General features: G+C 43.7%; 1 long non-coding RNA gene across 4 annotated transcripts in view; it reads left to right on the top strand.

Annotated features, from left to right (window-relative positions):
- Positions 1–20999, top strand: part of LOC122562731 (uncharacterized) — a 139738-nt gene that overhangs the window by 87870 nt on the left and 30869 nt on the right. For 3 of the 4 annotated variants that reach the window (XR_015761307.1, XR_015761309.1, XR_015761306.1), the window contains exons 5-6: positions 8667–8835; positions 11785–11874. This is a non-coding gene — a long non-coding RNA (uncharacterized LOC122562731). Of the gene's footprint in view, positions 1–8666; positions 8836–11784; positions 11875–12892; positions 13106–20999 lie in introns of those variants that run through there. The other variant, XR_015761308.1, reaches the window with a different exon arrangement.

The raw sequence follows: 20999 nt of genomic DNA on the forward strand, positions 1-20999 counted from the left end.
GTGCCTGAAACGAGAGTATGCGCCCGATGTACTTGTCTGAAACTAGAGTAGGCGTCCGATGAAGGTGTCTGAACCTAGAGTAGGCGTCCGATGTAGGTGTCTGATCCTAGAGTAGGCGTCCGATGAAGGTGTGTGGACCTAGTGTATGCGTCCGATGTAGGTGTCTGAAATTAGAGTAGGAACCCAATGGAGGTGTCTGAACCTAGAGTAAGTGTCCGATGTAGGTGTCTGAACCTAGAGTAGGAACCCGATGTAGGTGTCTGAAACTAGAGTATGCGTCCGATGTAGGTGTCTGAACCTAGAGTGGGCATTCGATGTAGGTGTCTGAACCGAGAGTAGGCACCCGATGAAGGTGTCTGAACCTAGAGTAGGCGTCCGATGTAGGTGTCTGATCCTAGAGTAGGCGTCCGATGTAGGTGTCTGATCCTAGAGTAGGCGTCCGATGAAGGTGTGTGGACCTAGTGTATGCGTCCGATGTAGGTGTCTGAAATTAGAGTAGGAACCCGATGTAGGTGTCTGAACCTAGAGTATGCGTCCGATGTAGGTGTCTGAACCTAGAGTAGGCGTCCGATGTATGTGCCTGAAACTAGAGTAGATGTCCGATGAAGGTGTCTGAAACTGGAGAAGGTTTCCGATGTAGGTGTCTGAACCGAGAGTAGGCACCCGATGTAGGTGTCTGAACCTCGAGTAGGCGTCCGATGAAGGTGTCTGAACGTAGAGTAGGTGTCCAATGAAGGTGTCTGAAACTAGAGTATGGGCCTGATGTCGGTGTCTGAATCTAGAGTAGGCGTCCGATGTCGGTGTCTGAACCTAAAGTAGGCAACCGATGTAGGTGTCTGAAACTAGAGTAGGCACCCAATGTTGGTGTCTGAAACTAAAGTGGGCACCCAATGTTGGTGTCTGAAACTAGAGTAGGCACCCAATGAAGTTGTCTGAACCTAGAGTAGGCACCTGATGTAGGTGTCTGAACCGAGAGTGGGCTTCCGATGAAGGTGTCTGAACGTTGAGCAGGCGTCCAATGACGGTGTCTGAAACTGGAGTAGGCGTCCGATGTAGGTGCCTGAAACTAGAGTAGGCGTACGATGAAGTTGTCTGAACCTGGAGTAGGCGTCGGATGTCGGTGTCTGAACCTAAAGTAGGCACCCAATGTAGGTGTCTGAAAATAGAGTAGGCACCCGATGAAGTTGTCTGAACCTAGAGTAGGCACCCGATGTAGGTGTCCGAACCAAGAGTAGGCTTCCGATGAAGGTGTCTGAACGTTGAGCAGGCGTCCAATGACGGTGTCTGAAACTAGAGTAGGCGTCCGATGTAGGTGCCTGAAACTAGAGTAGGCGTACGATGAAGTTGTCTGAACCTAGAGCAGGCGTCCGATGTAGGTGTCTGAACCTAGAGTAGGCACCCGATGTAGGTGTCTGAACCTAGAGTAGGCACCCGATGTAGGTGTCTGAACCTAGAGTAGGCACCCGATGTAGGTGTCTGAACCTAGAGTAGGCACCCGATGAAGGTGTCTGAACGTAGAGTAGGCGTCCAATGAAGGTGCCTGAAACTAGAGTATGCGCCCGATGTAGGTGTCTGTAACTAGTGTAGATGTCCGATGTAGGTGTCAGAACCTAGAGTAGGCGTCCGATGAAGGTGTCTGAACCTGGAGTAGGCGTACGATGTAGGTGTCTGAACCGAGAGTAGGTGTCCGATGAAGGTGTCAGAACCTAGAGTAGGCACCCAATGTAGGTGTCTGAAACTAGAGTAGGCGTCCGATGAAGATGTCTGAACATAGAGAAAGCATCCGATGAAGGTGTCTGAACCTAGATTAGGCACCTGATGTAGGTGTCTGAACCTAGAGTAGGCGTCCGATGAAGGTGTCTGAACGTAGAGTAGGCGTCCAATGAAGGTGTCTGAAACTAGAGTAGGCATCCGATGAAGGTGTCTGAACCTAGAGTCGGCATCCGATGTAGGTGTCAGAACCTAGAGTAGGCGTCCGATGTGGGTGCCTGAAGCTAGAGTATGCGCCCGATGTTGGTGTCTGAAACTAGAGTAGGCGTCCGATGAAGGTGTCTGAACCTGGGTAGGCATCCGATGTAGGTGCCTGAACCTAGAGTAGGCGTCCGATGAAGGTGTCTGAACCTGGAGTAGGCATTCGATGTCGGTGTCTGAACCTCGAGTAGGCGTCCAATGAAGGTGTCTGAACCAAGAGTAGGCGTCCAATGAAGATGTCTGGACCTAGAGTAGGCGTCCGATGTTGGTGTCTGAACCGAGAGTAGATGTCCGATGAAGGTGTCTGAACCTAGAGTAGGAACTCGATGTAGGTGTCTGAACCTAGAGTAGGTGTCCGTTGAAGGTGTCTGAACCTAGAGTAGGCATCCAATGTAGGTGTCTGAACCGAGAGTAGATGTCCGATGAAGGTGTCTGAACCTAGAGTAGGAATCCGATGTAGGTGTCTGAACCTAGAGGAGGTGTCCGTTGAAGGTGTCTGAACCTAGAGTAGGCATCCGATGTAGATGTCTGAACCTAGAGTAGGTGTCCGATGTAGGTGTCTGAATCTAGTGTAGGCATCCGATGTAGATGACTGAAACTAGAGTAGGTGTTCGATGAATGTGTCTGAACCTAAAGTAGGTGTCCAATGAAGGTGTCTGAACCTAGAGTAGGAACCCGATGTAGGATTCTGAACCTAGAGTAGGAACCCGATGTAGATGTCTGAAACTAGAGTAGGCATACGATGTAGGTGTCTGAAACTAGAGTAGCTGTCCGATATCGGTGTCTGAACCTGGAGCAGGCACCCGATGTAGGTGTCTGAAACTACAGTAGGCGTCCAATGTTGTTGTCTGAACGTAGAGTAGGTGTCCAATGAAGGTGTCTGAAACTAGAGTATGCGCCTGATGTAGGTGTCTGAATCTAGAGTAGGCGTACGATGAAGTTGTCTGAACCTAGAGTAGGCGTCCGATGTAGGTGCCTGAAACTAGAGTAGGCGTACGATGAAGTTGTCTGAACCTAGAGTAGGCGTCCAATGTAGGTGCCTGAAACTAGAGTAGGCACCCGATGTACCTATCTGAACCTAGAGTAGGTGTCCGATGAAGGTGTCTGAATCTCGAGTAGGTTTCCGATGTATGTGTCTGAACGTAGGGTAGGCTTCCAATGAAGGTGTCTGAAACTAGAGTAGGCGTCCGATGCAGGTGCCTGAAACGAGAGTATGCGCCCGATGTAGATGTCTGAAACAAGAGTAGGCGTCCGATGTAGGTGTCTGAATCTAGAGTAGATGTCCGATGTAAGTGTCTGAACCTAGAGTAGGCACCCGATGAACTTGTCTGAACCTAGAGTAGGCGCCTGATGGAGGTGTCTGAACCTAGAGTTTGCGCCCGATGAAGGTGTCTGAACAAAGAGAAGGCATCCGATGAAGGTGTCTGAACCTAGATTAGGCACCTGATGTCGGTGTCTGAACCTAGAGTAGGTGTCCGATGTAGGTGTCTGAACCTAGAGTAGGCGCCCAATGAAGGTGTCTGAAACTAGAGTAGGCATCCGATGAAGGTGCCTGAATCTAGAGTATGCGCCCGATGTAGGTGTCTGAACCTAGAGTAGGCACCCAATGTAGGTGCCTGAAACTAGAGTAGGTCTCCGATGAAAGTGTCTGAAACTCGAGTCGGTTTCCGATGTATGTGTCTGAACATAGGGTACGCGTCCAATGAAGGTGTCTGAAACTAGAGTAAGCGTCCGATGCAGGTGCCTGAAACTAGAGTATGCGCCCGATGTACTTGTCTGAAACGAGAGTAGGCATCCGATGAAGGTGTCTGAACCTAGAGTGGGCGTCCGATGTAGGTGTCAGAACCTAGAGTCGGCGTCCGATGTAGGTGCCTGAATCTAGAGTATGCGCCCGATGTAGGTGTCTGAAACTAGAGTAGATGTCCGATGAAGGTGTCTGAACCTGGAGAAGGCATCCGATGTAGGTGTCTGAACCTAGAGTCGGTGTCCAATGAAGGTGCCTGAAACCAGAGTAGGCGTCCGATGAAGGTGCCTGAATCTAAAGTATGCACCTAATGTAGGTGTCTGAAACTAGAGTAGATGTCTGATGAAGGTGTCTGAACCTGGAGTAGGCATCCGATGAAGGTCTCTGAACCTAGAGTAGGTGCCCGATGTAGGTGTCTGAACCTAGAGTAGGCGTCCGATGAAAATGTCTGGACCTAGAGTAGGCATCCGATGTAGGTGTCTGAACCCAGAGTAGATGTCCGATGAAGGTGTCTGAACCTAGAGTAGGAACCCGATGTAGATGTCTGAACCTAGAGTAGGTGTCCGAACCTAGAGTAGGCATCCGATGTAGGTGTCTGAACGTAGTGTAGGCGTCCGATGTAGGTGTCTGAAACTAGAGTAAGCGTCCGATAAAGGTGTCTGAACCTAGAGTAGGCAACCGATATAGGTGTCTGAACCTAGAGGAGGTGTCCGATGTAGGTGTCTGAAACTAGAGTAAGCGTCCGATGAAGGTGTCTGAACCTAGAGTAGGCACCTGATATAGGTGTCTAAACCTACAGTAGGCGTCTGATGGAGGTGTCTGAAACTAGAGTAGGTGTCCACTGTATTCAACCTGCTCTGAAGAACCTCCATGGTGGACACTGGGTAACAATATTTCGTGGCGTAAACCGTGGGTATGGTCCAATCACAGTCCACATTCAGGGATGTTGACATTGATTTGTGCCTTTTAGAACTGTCATGGCACATCTCTGATGCACATACATGGCGCTTCTGCATCTCAGCACTGCATCTGCAATTATGACTGTAATAGTGCTGCAAGAACACTGTGCACCTCAGGGACATATACCTCGCTCGTGTACTGGACCAGGCTGCAACTCCAGGCTCTTCACTCACTGTCATAGCACACACTCATACTGAGTTCCTGGATGCTCACATTACTTCTGTCTTGGGTCGCTTTTTAGCGCAGCCGCTAAAGAAGAAAGCTTGCCATACTTGTCAGCATGTCTCGGTCAAATCAAAGGGGATAGACTTTGCTCAGCACAATTAGTCAAGGGCACTCAAAAAACCAGTCCAGGGACTTCTCAGGGCAATCCAAGAAAGGGTACTCTCCAATAAGGGGTGAGGAGACGATGGTCAAGAAACCCACCACCCAACTTGACTCTTTCTGTTCTTCTGTGGGCTCTTTATCTCCTGGAATGAGAGACAGAGGCAAAGAGAGTCATCAAGTCTCACAGCATGGAAACAGACCCTTTGGTCCTACTCATCCGTACTGACCAAGTTTCCCAAACAATACTAGTCCCACTTGCCTGCACTTGGCCCATATCCTTCCAAATCTTCCTGTTCATGTACCAATTCATTCCATATACAAACCACTCTCACTGTAAAAAAGGTTGCTCCATCAGGTCCCTTTTAAATCTTTCTTCTCTCACCTTAAAAAATGCCTCCTAGTTTTGAACTCCCCCACCCTAGAGAAAAGACCTTTGCTATTCACCATATCTATGCCCCTTGTGATTTTATAAACCCTATAACATCACCCCTCAACCTTCTGTGCTCCAGTGAAAAGATCTTCTGTCCTATCCGGTCTCTTCTTCTAACTCAAATCTCCAGTCTTGGCAACATCCTGGTAAATCTTTTCTGAACCCTTTCCAATTTAATAAAATCCTTTCTATAGCAGGGTGACCAGAACTGTACACAGTACTCCAAAACGTGGCCTTACCAATGTCCTGTACAATCTCAACATGACATCCCAATTCCTGTACTCAGTGGTCCAAGCAATGAAGGCATAGATGCTAAATGCTTAAGTGGGTGTCACAGATGTTACAGTTGGTGCAATTTGGGTGGTGTCCCAGGCCAGTGAGAAGACAATGCAGAGGGCATGCAGGGTTATTGGTGTCAGAGTTGCGATAGGTGACTGCAAGTGCAGGAAGATGGTGATGGCAATGAGAGTGGTACAGCATGACACTTGGTGGGAGATGGCTACAGTAGTAGAGATACAGCGAGTATGAGGTATCAGAGAGAAAATGGTGGTACTTATGCCAAATGAGTGAAGAAGAGAATTCACTTTTATCCTATCATCCTGCATATTCCTTCAGAAGGCTGAGTCTGCTTTAACCTCAGACAAAGCTGACATAGATTGGTGTCCTGGCCTCCACTCATGGTCCTGGGGGATGAGAAAATCCTGCCTGTCCACCTCTTTGTACAGCTGGATCTCCAGATTGGGGCACCATATTCCTCAGTCTGCCATGTCCGTGGCAAATGTCAGGTACCATGAAGGGGAGCTCTGGACTGATAAGTCCTTATGCACACGAACAAGCACTAAGGATGGTGCAAATACAAGAAATGCTGGTCAATTCTGGGGTAACAGAAGAGTGGTGTGTTGTTCTGGGAATGGCAGTGGTAAGATATGTTTGTTAAGATACGGTGTGAGAACTTTCTAGGCCTTGCAATGAAAAACCCTTCAAAAACATTACTGCAATTTATACTAAGCCAACAAATATAAGAGAAAGTGAGGACTGCAGATGCTAGAGATCAGAGTCAAGAGGGGTCAGAGTCAAGAGTGGAAAAGCACAGCAGGTCAGGAAACCTTCGAGGAGCAGGAGAATCGATGTTTCAGGCATAATCCCTTTGTCAGGAATTCCTGATAAAGGGCTCTTACCCGAAACTTCAATTCTCCTGTTTCGCGGATGCTGCCTGACCTGCTGTGCTTTTCCAGCACCCCACTCTCGACAACAAATATAATATTCAGCTCTTTAACTCTGCTTCTCTCTCCAGAAATATTGCTAGACTTTCTCCAGCATCTTTTGTTTTTAATTTCAGCTCCCCAGCATCTACAGTGTTTTACTTTTAAGTAAAGTCATGCTGTGTCTGTTGAACATGCTTTCTTTCCAAGTTTCAGAGTCTCAGTCGTAATTGGGCGACAACAGAGTCAAAAAGTACAGCACAGGAGCTGGAAAAGCACAGCAGGTGCTGAGAACAGAGCAGCCCAAACCAATTTGTCCAAAGCCGGTAATGATCATGAAACCCATTGGAGAGGGCTATGAAGCATTGCATTATTAACACAAGTTGAAAATTTACTGGTTGGAAACCCCTAATTCAGTTCTCCTTGTCAACCCCATTGATATGGAAGCAATCTGTCTGAAACTCTTCTCCAAACAGCAGGAAAAATCCAACCCAGCCAATTCCCATTGCATCCCTCTACTCTTGATCATTAATAAAATGATGGAAAAGACAGCATTATCTAATGGCAGTTGTAAAGAATTAACCTGCTCACTGGCACTCGGTTTGGGTTTGCCAGGGGCCACTAAGACCCTGACCTCATTGTAGCCTTGAAATAGCTCATCCAGAGATGCAGTGAAATTAAAATCAACACCACATTTGACTGAGTGTTCCATCATGGAACCTTTGCAAACTAGAATCAGTAGGAATTTGGGAATACCTTCCACTGATAGGAGTTATATCTATAGCATTAACGAATATGGTTGTGGGTGCTGGGCTTCAATCATCTCAGCTCCAGGACATCTCTGCAGGAGTTCCTCATGGTAATGTCCCAGGGCCAACCATCATCAACTGCTTCATCAACGACCTTCCCTCTATCATAACATTAGAAGTGGGATGATGGTACAAGGCTCAGCGCCATTCATGACTGCCTAGTGAAAGAAACAAACTATGTTGACACATAGCAAAGACAGAAACACCAAGGTAAAAACGCCACACAATTAACAGACAATGACCATTTCAAATAAGAGAATCTAACCTTTGACATCCAATGGCACTGAAATTGCTGGATCCATATTACCTATTTACTGTGGGTTATTATTGACCATAATCTGAAATGAACCATAAATACTATGGCTGCAAGAGTATATCAAAAGCTAGGGAGCCTGCACTATGTGACTCACCTCTTGTTTCCCCAGCGCCTGCCCAACATCTACAAGCTATGAATGTGGTGGATGCACTTGCCTGGATAAGTGGAAGTTTCCCATCCTCTAGAACAAAGCAGTCCATTTGAATGGGAACCCATCCACCATTTTCTCCATGCACTCCCTTCACCAACGATATACATGACAGCAGGGTGCAACATCCAAAAGCTGCACTGCGGCAATTCACCCAGGTACCTTCAACAACACTTTCCAAATCTCTAACCTCTACTATCCCGAAGGCCAAGGTCAGTGAATAAATTGGTACACCACCACCTTCAAGCGCCCCTGCAATCCACATACCATCCTGACTTGGAATTATACTGCTGTTCCATTGCTGTCATTGTGTCCTTTCCGAGGAGTATTCTAACATTCCAAGGACTGGAGTAGTTCAAGGAGGCAGCACATCACTACATCCCTCAGGGAAGTAGGGTAGGCAACAAATGATGGCCTTGTCAGTGATGTCTACATCCAATGAACAAATAATAAAAAATGAGATAAGTACACTTGCCCTGCAGAAGTATGAATGGGAGCCAGCTCATTAGCAAATTATTAGCAAAGCTTCAGGACGATCAACTGGATACTCAATGGGGTGGAGACAAACCATTAAACAATTGACCATTGACCAATTGTTTCAATGGGATTGTGGGTATGAAAGGCACAGCTGTAATCTCATCATGTAAACAAAGCAACAAGAATACACCAGCCAACTATGACCATAGCTGAGTCACTAGTCTCTTGGAGAAAGAAAGTCGTGTAACAAACCAACTAGCCATTTTTGTGTTTTCTCTGCAGAACAGGATGAGCAACTGAAACCCTAAAGGAGCAAGACACTGAGTGGGTTCTCGCTTTTCTCCAGAGAACTTTCAAACTTTGAACTCTCTTTGCTGGTTTTGACTATCAAAGTGCCGCAGTTAGATCTGAAAGGAATTCAACACCGTTGCCAATATAACCGCAAGTACAGGTAAATCATTTGTTCACACCTTTAAATTGCTTTGACAGTCAAAGTCAAATCTGTTCTCCTCATGATTGATTTGCATGAGTTTGAACCTTGAATGTATGCACCTGTAAGAGAAACTTGCATAGATTTTAAAATTATATAATATGGCTCAGTTAAGTACAATAAAAACTGCCCTCTTCTTTTTCAAGCCTCATGACATGATGAATGCAGCTCAAATAATGTTTTGTAACAATGTGATGAACAGAAATCTGGGGGCAGAATGATAACTATAAAATAATCACATCAGCAGGCTATAAGGAGGATGAAAAATGAATACATGCAAAGGATAGACCACAACAATTATGAAAGCGGACTCAATTTTGTTTTGCTGAAAATATGTTGCTGGAAAAAATGCAGCAGGTCAGGCAGCATCCAAGGAGCAGGAGAATCGACGTTTCGGGCTTGAGCCCTTCTTCAGGAATGAGGCCTGCTGCACTTTTCCAGCAACACATTTTCAGCTCTGATCTCCAGCATCTGCAGTCCTCACTTTCTCCTAGTCAATTTTGGTTTGCCAATTGTCACACAAAGCAATTTAACAGATGAGACAAATGAGGACAGTGCTAGCCTTGGGAAAGCCCAGATGAATAATATTCTAAGAGCAATGACCTTAGTTGTAAGGACAGGCAGGAAATGCTTCAAAAACCAGGATCAGCGTGAGGAAAGGGGAAAACAGGAACTTTGCTCAGAGATACAAACATGTGTGCAGTTTAGAATGAGCATCCCCCCAAAGTAGACTGGATCCACTGGGGACGGGTTTGTTCCAACCATAGCAAGGTAGCTACCTAAAGCTTATCTTGACTACATTTTTCATAGGAACAGCAGTCTGAGGAAAGTGAAAGATAAATGTATCACCACCAATAGCAACCCAATATTCCAGATTCAGACTTAGTAATAATACAGGCCAACCAGAAAAACCATACAAGATAAATCAAGAAGAAAGCAAGAATTCTTGTTCACTAAAACTCAAAGGAAAGAACAATTTAAAATGCATTTCATTTGATGTAAATACAACGGGTATACAAATTTCATTGTAAATATTTTACAATAATAATGGAAAGTAAAATATATGAACAACAGAAAAAAGGACATTTATCCAACAGCTGACTATCACTAAAGTTATATTTTTTAATAGTTTCAACAGACCACAGAGCTGCTGTTTCATTAGGGAAAGATGACTAGTGGTGGTTTAACCTGAGGGTCATCACACCTCAGGTAAGGGGAAAGGTTGAGGAGGAGAGTCCTTCTTGGTAAATGTGGGAATTGAACTCACGTTGTTGGCATCACCCTACATCACAACGCAGCCACCCAGCTAACTGGGCTAATAGAGTCATAATGCATGAGAACAGACCCTTCAGTCCAACCAGACCATGCCAAACATAATCCCAAACTAAAGTAGTCCCACCTGCCTGCTCCTGGCCCATACCTTTCCTATTCATGTACTTCTCCAAATGTCTTTTAAACATTGTAATTGTACCTACACATCCTCTGGACGTTCATTCTACACAGGAACCACCCTCCATGTAAAAACTTTGCCCCTCTCACATTTTTAAAATCTCTCTCTCTTCTCACCTTGAAAATGTGCCCCTTAGTCTTGAAATCTTCCATCCTAGGGAAAAGACAACTCATTATTTTATCAACTTCTATAAAGTCATATCTCAAACTCCAGTGAAAAGAGCCCCAGTCTATCCAGCCTTTCTTTATAACTTAAACCTTTCATAGTTGGCAACATCCTGGCAAATCTCTTCTGAACCTTCTCCAGCTCAATAATATCCTTCCTATAACTGGGCGTAAAGAACTGGACACAATATTCCAAACTTTGAAAGATATGACTTCTTAATTCACTGTAGACTTTATCACTGGTAAAGCCATATGAAGAAGTAAGTTTATTGATCTTGAGTCTTCGAAGTAGGATTCACTCAAGGAAAAGTAGAAACTTACTAAAAAAGCATACTTATCAAAAAGAAAACATTCCAAGTTCCACGTTCATGAGCAACAAGAATTTTATACATCCCAATGTTTCTTTGGTGATCTTACAGCTCCAGTGGGATTGTAACAATGCAATTTACTTAACTTTCAGGATGCAGTTTCCTTTAAATTCCAACCTGCCCTTTTCCAGAGTGGGTGCAATGGAAGTGCCTTCTATTTTTAATTTGCTAGTCTTTGTGATGTATTCCAACTTGTAAAAGAGATAGGGTCCCTCTCACTCCCATTCTGCAGACCTTTTTGCTGTTACTTCCTTCTACAATTGGGGCTGGCTAGCTCAGTTGGCTGAACAGCTGATCTCTGATGCAGACTCACACCAACTGCGTGGGTTCAATTCCCATACTAGTTGAAGTTACCATGAAGGTCCTGCCTTCTCAACATCACCCCCTCCCCTGCGGCATAGTAACCCTCAGGTTAAATTGACGACTAGTTGTCTCTCCATCTCTGATGGGAGAAAGTGAGGACTCAGATGCTGGAGATCAGAGCTGAAAATGTGTTGCTGGAAAAGCGCAGCAGGTCAGGCAGCATCCAAGGAGCAGAAGGGCTCATGCCCAAAACATTGATTCTCCTGCTCCTTGGATGCTGCCTGACCTGCTGCGCTTTTCCAGCAACACATCTCCATCTCTGATGACAAGAGTAGCCAGTGGTCCTAGGTACAATGGTGACTTTCACTTCTGAATCAATATACAAACATATCATCATAACTTTTCACAAAGGAGACTTTGTTATGTGGTAATTAACCATATTGTCACACAATTAGACAATTCACGCCAACAAAGAAGGGCTTGGTCTCCCATTGTCAAGATGCCATTGAAACAAATAGGGGTGTCTTCAGCACCCTTTTGCATAATGGGCTTGTTAGATTTTCTTTGTCTCAAGCTGTTAGTGCAGATACATTAGCTCTTTCTTATTATTCTTATTCTTTTTCAGATAGTTTAAACAATAGCAAGGGTGAAATTCTACAGTGGAAGTGCCCTGACATGTTGACTGTTAATCCACATCAGAAACTTGGTCTCTCTGGTAAGTCAAGTTACCATTGCGACTATTTTAAAACAGAATCTGAGGCCATTTAAAGTTGTTTTCTTCCAAATAAATATTAGATCAGTTGATGGAATTAAAGATTAAAAGTCTATATTTTACAATTGAATATCAGCTGTTAGAAGAGACATTTCTTAGTTCTCCTAAAATTAATCTTTGCAGAGCCTCCAGCAATCAATAAAGTAATTATACTTCTGAATTATATCCACAAAATCCACAAATGTGACAAAGACCACAAAATAGGGGGGAGCAGATTGAGGACTGAGTTGGGGAGGAATATCTTCACCAAAGGGTTGTGAATCTGTGGAATTCCCTGCCCCAGTAAAGCAGTTGAGGCTATTTGATTGAATGTTTTTAAGGCAAACGTACATCGAGTTTTGAACAGGAAAGGAATTAAGGGCTATGGTGAACAGGTGGGTCAGTGGAGCTGAGACTATGACAAGATAAGCCTTGAACTTACTGAATGGTGAGCAGGCTCGACAGGCCAGATGGCGTTTTCCTGCTCCTATTTCTTATGTTCTTATGTTAAAGAAGGTGACTACACCATGCATAATGTTGTCCATTCCTGAGACATTAAGGCTCTATAATCAGCACCGATTGCATAAGGTGGAATGAAACTCTAGAGCCAGCTGGAGCACTGCAATTTTGTTGTAAGTACTGTCTTTCAGATCAAACATTCAAGTAAGGACCCCCCCCCCCCCTCCACTTATGCCCATTGAGGTGAAAGGAAAATTATTGCATGGTAAACATCAAACCAGTTCAATCCCAGAGCTATGTATAAACTGGATATTGAACATTTTCAGGCATCTTTCCTTTCTGGCATCTACGAACAGCTCAGATAGCAATCTGCTGCATCTAGCATTGATGGCTCTCAACAATAGCAACAAGGTAGTCAACAGACATGAACAGAGAACCAAATTGACTAGGGCCTCATTGTGTATGAAGAGACAAATTGAAAAGATTCCTTACTGCTGACTAAATTTCTCCACTTTCTTTTCAGTTGTTCATTGAGGGTTATTCTCATCACTGAAAATATCCCAAAGATACCCCATGATATCAGTAAAGATAAAACTTTCAGTTCCTGGTGAAAAGATGGAGCAGGTTATCATAAAGATGCTCACAAACACCCCACAGGCAAAGTGAAATATCACAGATGCTGGAAATCTGAAATAAAAGCAGAAAACATTGGAATAAGCTTACTGGGTTAGATAAACTTTTTTTTTCTGCACAATTTCTGTTTTTATTCTGTCAGTACACGTCAATACACAGTAGACCTCATCTTGGATCCAAGGATCACAGAAGCCTTGGATCTTCTTTGAATTTCTTGGGAGTTGGGGAGTTTTTGCCCATGGCAATATTTCAGACACAGTCACCTTTCCAAGCAACCCAGCTCCCTTTTCTTCTCGAGGATGAATAGTGATTGTTTAAAATTTGGCATTCTATTTTTGCATTTGTCCTGATTAGTGCAAAATAAAAAGATTGAACAACATGACACTCTTTTCAACACAATTCAAGTTCCATAATACCAAGGAATACCTACTTTACTTGAGTAAACCAACAGGTTTTACCTTGCACCATCATCCCTTTGGTCATTGCATCATTCCTGCACGCTAATTGATGACCTTCTCTTGCGTTCCCCTCTCTTCCCTTTCCTGTATACTTGCTTGAAAATTATTAAACATCCAACTTCCTTGAGTTCTACCAAAGGTCCTCACTACATATAGTGCTTTTTCCACTGTGTATTTCCAGGATTTTCCATTTGTATTGGAGTGGAATAATTGAATCAACAAGGAAGGATCTCGAGATGGAAATTCAGGCTAAAACTACAGGGCATGGGAAAGCAGACATGACCACAAACATGCTCAGCTTATCATTTTTGTTACCATGGTGCCTCTCCGTATGAAGTGCTGACAAAGGGAGGATCCAAGAAAGTTAAGATACTTGGGCTCAACACAGGACAAATAAAGTGCATCCTGAACATAAGGTTTGAGGCAGAAATTTCGAACCACAAGCAGATTTGCAATGTTCAGTTTGATCAAATCCAAAAGGAAACTAGATTTACAGAGCTCAGTGGAAAGAACAGTGACATCAGATTAATTGGAAAGCTTTAGCAAAGAGCTGCAGCAGACATGATGGACTGAACAGACTCCTTGTGTGCTGTATCATTCTATGTTTAATGCAATTGAGAGGAAACAGGTTTCGGTATATCGAATCATAGAGTCACATGACACAGGAACAGAGCCTTCTGTTCAACTTGTCCGTGCCAGCCAACTTTCCCAATCTAAACCAGGAGAAAGTGAGGTCTGCAGATGCTGGAGATCAAAGTTGAAACTTTATTGCTGGAACAGCACAGCAGGTCAGGCAGCATCCAGGGAACAGGAGATTCGACGTTTCGGGCACAGGCCCTTCTTCAGGAATCTAAACCAGTCCCATTTGTCAGCACTTGGCCTATTAACCACTAAACCTCTCCTACTCATGTACCTGTCCAAACGTCTTTTAAATATTGTAATTGTACCTGCCTCCACCATGTCCTCTGGAAGTTCATTCCACATACAAACCATCCTCTATGTGAAAATGTTGCCCCTTGGATCCTTTTTAAATCTTTCTCCTCTCACTGTAAAATTATACCATCTAGTTTTGAACTCCTCAACCCAAGGGAAAAAGACTTTGCTATTCACCTTAACTATGCCCCTCATGATTTTATAAACCTCTATACGGTCACCCCTCAATCTCCGACATTCCAGTGAAAAAGTCCCAGCTTATCCAACCTCCCTTATAACTGATATCATGGATGGAAGAGTCCTGGGGAATTGTGATAAGTGAGTGGAGGGGAGGATGTGTTTTGTGCTGGAGGATATAGAATTAGTGAAGGATGACCCTTTGAATGCGGAGGTTATTGCGGTGAAATGTGAGGACAAGGGGAACCTTACGTTTCTTAGGGAGCTGAACAGGCTAGATGCTTAGAGTTTGTTTCCCTTGTATAAGAGTCCAGAAACACAGAAATAGAAGGAGTAGGCCATTCAGCCCCTCAATATGCTTATTGAGGGGCTGAGTGGACCATTCCACTCAGTACCCTATTCCTACTTTCTGCCCGTATATTTTGATCCCTTCTGCCTGAAGAACTATATATAACTCCTTTTTGAAAATATTTCTGGTCAGAACAGTTATCTGTGGCAGAGAATTCCATAGGCACAACACTCTCTGGGTGTAGAAATTTTTCCTCATCTCTGCCCTAAATGGTTAATCCCTTATCTTCATACTGTGCCCATTGTTCTGGAGTGCCCTGCTCATCCTTCCTGCATTTACCCTATCTAGTCCTGTTAGGATTTTACAGATTTCAGATACCCACCCTCCCTCATCTAAACTCTAATAAATATATTCCTAAACAAACCAGTCTCACTTCTTACATCAGTCTTGCCATTCTGGGAGTCAGTCCAGCAAACCTTTGCTGCACTCTCTCTCCATAGATATAATATCCTTCCTCAGATCAGCAGACTGTACACAATGCTCAGGTGTAATGCACAATTGTAGCAAACCATCCCTGCGCCTGTCCTTGAATTCTCTCTCTATCAAGACCAACATACTATTTGCCCCTTCACCACCTGCTGCAGCTGGCTGCTTATTTTCAGAGACTGGTATACAAGAACACCCAGATTTCATCACACACCCCTCTTTACCAATCTATCACCACTCAGATAATAATCTATCTCCCTGCCTTTGCTGCCAAGGTAAATAGTAGAACGTAGAACATTGAACAGTACAGCACGTCGTGCCCGAACATGATGCCAAGCTTAACTATTCCCTCCTGCCTGCCCTTGGCCCATATCCCTCCCTTCCTTGCATATTCATGTATTTATCTAAAAGTCCCTTAAACTCCATCATATCTGCTTCCACACCAGCCCCCACACCCCCCCCCCCCCCCCCCCCCACCTCCGGCAGCATGTTCCAGACTGTCTGTGTAAAACACTTGCTGCTCACAGACCTTCAAACTTTCCCCCTCTCACCTTAAATGCATGCCACCTAGTAGTAGACATTTCAACTCTGGGGAAAAAAATTCTGGCCATCAACCCGATCTATGCATCTCATAATTTTATAGACTTCTATTAAGTCTCCCCTGGGCTTCTGCCACTCCAGAGAATCCAACCTGAGTTTTTCCAGCCTCTCCTTATAACTCATACCCTCTAAACCAAGCAGCATCCTAGATTAGATTAGATTACATTACATTACATTACAGTGTGGAAACAGGCCCTTCGGCCCAACGAGTCCACACCGACCCGCCGAAGCGCACCCACCCAGACCCATTCCCCTACAGTTACCCCTGCACCTAACACTACGGGCAATTTAGCATAGCCAATTCACCTAACCTCCACATGTTTGGACTTTGGGAGGAAACCAGAGCACCCGGAGGAAACCCACGCAGACACGGGGAGAATGTACAAACTCCACGCAGTCAGTCACCTGAGGCGGGAACTGAACCCGGGTCTCTGGCGCTGTGAGGCAGCAGTGCTAACCACTGTGCCGCCATGCCACCCACTAAGCCACCGTGCCGCCCACACGGTGTGGGCCCTAGTTCTGCGCCCTCTCCACATCCTTCCCCTAATGGAGACCAGAATTGAACACAATACGCTAAGTGTGCCTAACCAAAGTCTTGTAAAGCTGTAACATGACATCCTGACTCTTGTACCCAATTCCCCGACCAATAAAGGCAAACATGCCATATACCTTCTTTACATCTTACATTTATCCCCATTCTACTTCATCTGTCACATATTTGCCGACTTACTCAACTTGTCCAAATCACACTGAAGCATCTCTGTATCCTCCTCACTGCTCACTCTCCCACCCAGCTTTGTGTCATGTCCAGAACCAGACTGCATTATCTCAGAACCAGCAGCACACTCTTCGGCATTATCTCAGAATATGTACTTGGTCATTTAAGACAGAGATAAGAGAAATTTCCTCTCTCAGAGTAGTGAATGTGTGGAATGCTTTACTGTAGAGAGCTATCAAGGCTAGATCATTAAGAATATTCAAGGCTGAGATAGAAGAGTTTTTAAAAAAAAATCAGTAAGGGAATTAAGGGTTATGGGAAAAATGCAGGAAAGTGGAGTTGAGGATCATTAGATCAGCCAAGAATTTATTGAATGGCAGAATGGATTTCATGGGCCAACTGGCCTACCTCCACCCTTGCGTGTTATGGTCTACTCTTATTCTGGGATGGAGGGGAAGGGGTGAGGTCAAAGTGCAGGAGATGAGCTGAACGTGACTGAGAACCCTGATACTGTTGGCTGTGAAATGGGAAACATGTTTGCATATGCTAGTTCAGCTTAAACCCTTCTCCCCATTTCTCTCTACCACTCCCACCCACGGGAGAAAAAACAGCAAAGAAAAACCTTGAAATGAGCATACTGGTCTTATTGGACCTCCACAAGTCAGACTAATATATCTCATTCACTAGTTTTACTAGTTTTTTAAATCCTTTGGGCCAATTTTGAACTGCAGTTTGATTTTTGCTAAATGATTGAAAATAGCTGACTATCAAAAGCACAACCACAGAGAAAATTACAGCACAGGAACAGGCTCTTCAGCCCTCCAAGCCTGCTCAGATCCACATCCTCTATCTAAAACTGTTGCCTATTTTCTAAGGGTCTGTATCCCTCTGCTCCCTGCCCATTTATGTATCTGTCTAGATACATCTTAAATGATGCTATCATGCTGGCAATACATTCCAGGCACCCACCGTTCTTCGCATAATGAACTTTCCACACATATCTCCCCTAAACTTTTCCCCTCTCACTTTGAACTCATGACGTTTAGTAATTGAGTCCCCCACCCTGTCTATACCTCTCATGATTTTGTAGATCTCAATCAGGTCCCCCCTCAACCTCCATCTTTCTCATGAAAATAATCCTGATCCACTCAACCTCTCTTCATAGCTGGCACTCTCCATACCAGGCAACATCCTGGTGAACCTCCTCTGCACCCTCTCCAAAGCATCCACATCCTTTTGGTAATGCGGCGACCAGAACTGTACACAGTATACCAAATGTGGCTGAACCAAAGTCCTGAAGTGTTACAAAAACTACTGTAACGTGACCAGCCAATTCTTGTACTCAATACCCTGTCCGATGAAGGAAAGCGTGCCGTATGCCTTCTTGCCCAGTATTGACCTGCGTTGCCACCTTCAGGGAACAATGGACCTGAACACCCAGATCTCTCTGTACATCAACTTTCCCCAGGACTTTTCTATTTACCATGTAGTTTGCTCTTGAATTGGATATTCCAAATCGATGTAACAAAATATGAACTGTCCTACAAGGGAGTTAGTGGAGTGAAAGAGGTAACACGATAACTAATACCCATTGTACTAAAGAGAATCAGGCACCAACTCACATTGCATTGAACGCTTGAAGCTTACCACTTGAGCTTGAGCATACTCTGCATTTCACAAATTTGGCTTATAAATTGATGAGGTCCACAATTGCCTGAATTCATCCAAATCACATCAAGCTAAAGTAAACAAAATAATGTAAGTTAAAGGCATGTCTTAAATCAAAAGGAAGCCTGTTTTTTTCTTAATTACCCTCAGCTACTCTGCAATCAATTTTTTTTCAACATTTGGATCTTTGGAAGCAATTGCTATCATGTTCATTTTGTTCCTTCCTTTCAGAACTGCCATAAGCACACTTTACAGCTGGGTAGACATTCTGCAGAATGCACACAGGATCAGGCCGTTCCTCCCCAAGGTGTCTGCTTCTGCTTTTTAATAACACTCTGAACTAACCCTAGCTTTCAAATGGATTTCCGCACACAAAGCTTATTATCCCCCTGATACTTGCTTGTAAGTGTAAGTGTAAGTAAGCATAGAAAAAGCCAAGTCAAGAACTTTTATATTTTCTTTGTGTTGGAGTCACTCCACTGGGTATTCTCGAAAGTTGCAGTGGAAGTCTGGCTCAGTGGATTGTCAAATGAGCGGAGTTAGGAAATGTAGCACTTACATGGTCATGACACTGAAGCTTTAGGTCACTAATTTCTTTATGAGCATGGAGACAGCAAAAACCCAAAGAAGGCCAATGCCAATTAAGCCTCCTTTCATCTGCTAATTGATCTGACCACTGACTCTTCTGTTACAAAGCTTTAACCCCTGCTCATTTCAATTGGCAAAATTCCACAAAAGCAAATAGTAAAATAATTCTGTTTACAGATGCATTGAACATCTCTTTAGACAGAAATGAACCAAGGACAAATTGCTCTTTTGCAAATTGTTGTTGAAAGCTTAAGCTGCCTGTGACAGTAAACAGGTTAATCATGCAACTGAAATGTCTCTTTAAAAGAATCCAGCAGGGCCATGGTTAAACTAATCCAGAGAGATCCCAGTTCAACCAACCCAAAGGAGTTATTGATATTCCAAATCAAACCTGAATTAAAACAGTTCCTATTTATTTGATCATAATTCAATGATATTGTTTTACAGAATATAAAAGCATATTATATCAACACTCCTGATGATTATCACCAAAACACTTTTTATTTATACAACTGCTACATTAAAAATTGTAGACTACACAGTTCCACATAAGCTGCTTGTTTTCTGAAGGAATAATTTAAAATGAAAAGCAGCCACCCCTGCTTTGAATGCAATTTCCTCACAGGAATGTCCTTTATTTGTAGTTTCACTTCCCACCCTGCCCCTTCCCTTTCATTTTCTCCTTTCTGCTGGAGGCATTGATTTAATCAGATTTGATTCTATGATTGCAAGCTGCCAATTTAACTCAGTCAGGCAGGTACGGTTCCAAAGTGAATCTGAAGAGGAGTCAGGCAATGTAGCACTTCCATGGTCACGAGACTGAACCTTAAGATTGCTCATTTCTTTATGAGCATGAAGTCAGCAGAATTAATCCAATACCAGTCAAGCCTGCAAATTGACCACTGGATCTTTTATTATGATACATGTTGGACTCTCTATGCAATTAGTAAAATTCCACTATTTATCTTATAATGAAATATTATGTTTACCTCCTCTTTGAACAGGAGGCTAAGTTTCAGCAGGCTCTTTGACCGCAGAAACATCACAGTCAAATCTGATCCTGCCCTCATATTTGTGGACTTCTGAGAAAAGACCACATGGTAGCAGTCAAGACAGAAACACTGAATGTTTCAGCTCCTTCCTAGTTTGGGAATGCCAAGCCAATGGCTGTCATTTGTTGTCTTGGTGACAACCCAGCCAATCAACCACAGATACATACATCTCCACATAGGGAGGTTGTGTATTTAAGTTTTGCATTGTCCTGTTTGATGTTGGAAGGAGTACCAGTTTTAACAATGAACCCAGTGACAACTCAGTACTGTTCTGCATGTTAATTTTCTGAGGTACACCATACAGTTATCATATCTGTAGTTGTTTCTAACACTGAAGCCACCTCCCCTAAAATAACCTCTTTCAAATTAGTTCAAATAATCTTTCATATAGCTTCACACTCATAAATGGCAGGTAGGTGATTGCACAGCACTGGTATATCATCCTTCTAGTGACAGAGATTCGTCCTCTGTCATCATGATCTGTATGCATTCAGCATTATCAAGGCAGTAGATGCTGAAGTATTCATTTAACAGCTTGGCCACGCTTCTTGCTTCGATGAGTAAATTTCCCTTTTTGGCCCTTAATTGGAGCTCCTCCTGCTTTTACCACTCTTTTACTATTTATACACCTGTCGAAGACTTTGGAATTTCCCTTTATGTTGATTAAACAGTCTTTACTCATAATTCTTGTTTACGTCCCTTATACATTTTATCATCTCCACTCTGAATCTTCTGAATTTCTTTTGGTTTTTAATTATATACACCCATCATATACACAATTTGCCTTCTTTATCTTATTTCTATCTCCTTTATCATCCAAGGAGCTCTGGATTTGTTTGTCCTAACTATCCCTTTTCAGGAAATATGTAATACCTGGACTATCTCTTTGAAGGTAGCTCATTGCTCAACTACAGCCTTTCACGTCAATCTTTCTTCTCAGTCTATCCTGCCCACCTTCATTCTTGTCCTGTTGAAGTTCACTCTGCCAATTGATTTTTCTTACTATGGATTGACCATTATAATTTCGC

This window comes from Chiloscyllium plagiosum, unplaced genomic scaffold (genome assembly GCF_037043375.1).
Source record: "Chiloscyllium plagiosum isolate Xiang-an unplaced genomic scaffold, Cpla_swu_hap1 HiC_scaffold_24, whole genome shotgun sequence".
In the NCBI taxonomy this organism is placed as follows: domain Eukaryota; kingdom Metazoa; phylum Chordata; class Chondrichthyes; order Orectolobiformes; family Hemiscylliidae; genus Chiloscyllium; species Chiloscyllium plagiosum.